Source organism: Heteronotia binoei, chromosome 12 (genome assembly GCF_032191835.1).
Source record: "Heteronotia binoei isolate CCM8104 ecotype False Entrance Well chromosome 12, APGP_CSIRO_Hbin_v1, whole genome shotgun sequence".
NCBI lineage: Eukaryota > Metazoa > Chordata > Lepidosauria > Squamata > Gekkonidae > Heteronotia > Heteronotia binoei.
The window spans coordinates 17,383,185-17,386,123 of NC_083234.1; the positions used below are offsets into that span (position 1 = coordinate 17,383,185).

At 48.1% G+C, this 2,939-nt stretch overlaps 1 non-coding gene across 1 annotated transcript; it reads left to right on the forward strand.

Annotated features, from left to right (window-relative positions):
• Window positions 1-553: 553 nt before the first annotated feature.
• TRNAT-AGU (transfer RNA threonine (anticodon AGU)) lies at window positions 554-620 on the forward strand. Its single transcript has one exon. It is a non-coding gene; the product is annotated as a tRNA-Thr (tRNA).
• Window positions 621-2,939: the final 2,319 nt, after the last annotated feature.

The following is a 2,939-nucleotide window of genomic DNA, read 5'->3' on the forward strand; positions in this document are numbered from 1 at the left end:
AGCACTCACCCTGCAAAGAGCAGCTCAATTGCTGGCTGCGTGTGCAGGCTGGGAGAGCTGCAAGCAGGGAGGAAACTGGGGGGGGGGGAGCTGGCCCGTGGACGCTAAAGGCGTGGGCCCCATAGGCCAGTGCCTATCTGGCCCTGGAGGGTCGGTGGGCTGGCAACCCTGTTTTAGTCATTCTGCGTCAGCCTGATGTACTTCGGAGGATGTAATGGCGGACTGATGTCAGCTGCCTTGACCTTCTCAGAGAAAGAGTGGGATAAAAATGTAATTTGATGGATAAATATATCATCAGACAGAAGGGCCCAAACACCATTTTTCTGGCCTTGGTACAAATTTAGAATGCACCCCTCCCCCTCCACCTGTGATCCCGTTCCTTGGCATGAGTCATGAAAGCAACTTTCCTAGTGTATTTTTTGAAAGGACTTAAAGAGGGTATTTCAAGGCAAAGGGCTTGCAAATCATGATAGGACCCCCTTGGAGCTGCTCAACACAGTCAGCAGGGTTGCCAATAGGCCCTTCCCCTTTCGTAGAGGCTTAGGGGAGGGACGGTGGCTCAGTGGTAGAGCATCTGCTTAGTAAGCAGAAGGTCCCAGGTTCAATCCCTGGCATCTCCAACTAAAAAGGGTACAGGCTAGTAGGCGTGAAAAACCTCAGCTTGAGACCCTGGAGAGCCACTGCCAGTCTGAGTAGACAATACTGACTTTGACGGACCGAGGGTCTGATTCAGTATAAGGCAGTTTCATATGTTCATAGTGTATGGAAATGGGCCAGTGAGGCTTTTCAGGGAACAGAGGGAAATAGCAACATCTGGTAAATAACTTCCCATGAAGACTCTATGATGCGGACAAGACATCCCCTCCCTCAGGCAGTTGGCAACCTTAGGTTCAGTTTTTTGTTAGTTTGTTTTTTAAGCAGGAACGCACAGGAACGCAGTCTTGGCTGGCTTGGTATCAGGGTGTGTGACCCAATATGCAAATAAATCGCCGTCAGGCTTTTCCTACAAAAATCCCTGTGTGGAACAATGGTGACATCAGAAAGTGTAGCCTAATATGCAAATGAGTTCCTGCTGGACTTTTGCTATAAAAAGACCTGTGTGAAACAATGGTGATGTCAGGGTGTGGCCTAATATGCAAATGAGTCCACACTGGGCTTTTTCAAAAAAAAAAAAAAAGCCCTGCTTAGGTCTGCTCAGTTTCCTTCCTTCCTTGGTCCCCACTAACCATCCTTTCTCAGTCAACCAAGCTTCCATTTTAACTGTCAGGCCAGGAAAACAACAGGGATCCCCTTTAACGTAGTGCAGCTTCTACCTCGCCTCTGCCAAGCCCTTTAACTAGCTGGTAGAACTTCTTACCTTCAACAGCTGGGCCTGTTGGGTAATGCCAGTGCCTCTTGGCATGCAGCCAAGCAGCCATAAAGAAAGCTGGCAGCCAGATCCCGAGCACTAGTTTACAACAGAAGCATCCCTCATTCATATTTCTGATGTGTCATTTACTGATAGTTGTGTTGTACCTGTGAGATGAAAGTGGAGTTCACATGTGCTAAATAAACCAGCCCATGGAGGGGGTCACAAAAGGAGAATTCACTTTGAAGATGCCAACATTGGGATTTGTTTCTAGGGTGCTGCTCCTGAAAACAGAGCTGGGATACCACTGTTGCCCCCCACCCCACCCCCGCCAAGCACCAAGAAGACCCAGGCAAAGTGTTCCATCTATAAAAGGTAAAGGTAGTCCTCTGTACAAGCACTGGGTTATTACCAACCCATGGGGTGACGTCACTACCTTGTGGTTGATAGCCACTGATGGACCTCTGCTCCATATGTTCATCTAAGAACATGAGAGAAGTCACATTGGATCAGGCCAATGGCCCATCCAGTCCAACACTCTGCGTCACATAAGAACATAAGAGAAGCCATGTTGGATCAGGCCAATGGTCCATCCAGTCCAACACTCTGAGTCACACAGTGGCCAAAAAAACCAGGTACCACCAGAAGGTCCATCAGTGGGCCAGGACACTAGAAGCCCTCCCACTGTGCCCCCCTCCCATCTTGAACCTGTCTATGCTTGTAGCTGCCGTCACTTCTTGTGGCAGTGAGTTCCACAAGTTAATTACTCTTTGGTGAAGAAGTACTTGCTTTTATCTGGTCCTTTCAAGAAATATGAAGGGTGGAAGAATGAGGATATTTGTATGTACCCTTTAATTGACTTTCGTTATATTCCCAGTTCTAGGTTGGAACTTCCTACAGATTTGGGATAGAACCTGGAGAAGGTGCAGTCTGGGGAGGGAGAAGAGACCTCAGCAGGATCTAATACCACAGAGTCCACCTGCCCAAGCAGCCATTTGCTCAAGGCGAACTGATTTACTGTACTCTGGAGATCAGTTGTAATTCTGGGAGATCTTCTGGCCTTAGTGGGAGGCTGGCAACCCTAAGACTGAAGAGGGAACAATAATGTTGTAAGCCCCTTTGGTTCCCCATTGGGAGAAAAGCAAGAGTATAAATATGTTATCTACTGTATCCAATGTCCCCTAAAAGGAGCAGAAAGCTGGGCTTGTGGCTGCCCCCCCCCCAGCCCTCATTTTACGCTCACTACAGCCCTGCAGTGTTGGTTAGGTTAGGTTTAAATCTGAGGAAAAAAGATTAAAAATCAATTAACCTTTTGCCACTCCTGAAATGCTGGTTGGTTGGTTTGTTTTTAGACAGGGAGCTTTTGCATCCTCTTCTGTTCTTTCTGGGAGATTCCAGCGCTGTCACTGGATTTCAGCTTTGTCAATCTCTGCCAGCCTCATAGCTCCCCCTTGTGTCCAGACCAGACACTGGTCGTTCACATCTCCCAGTCCAACAGGAAAGGTTTTTTTTCCCTCTGGAGCTGGGTTGAACAACCCTTGCTAACTTAGAACAAAGTTTGAGTCCAGTGGCACCGTGAAGACCAACACAG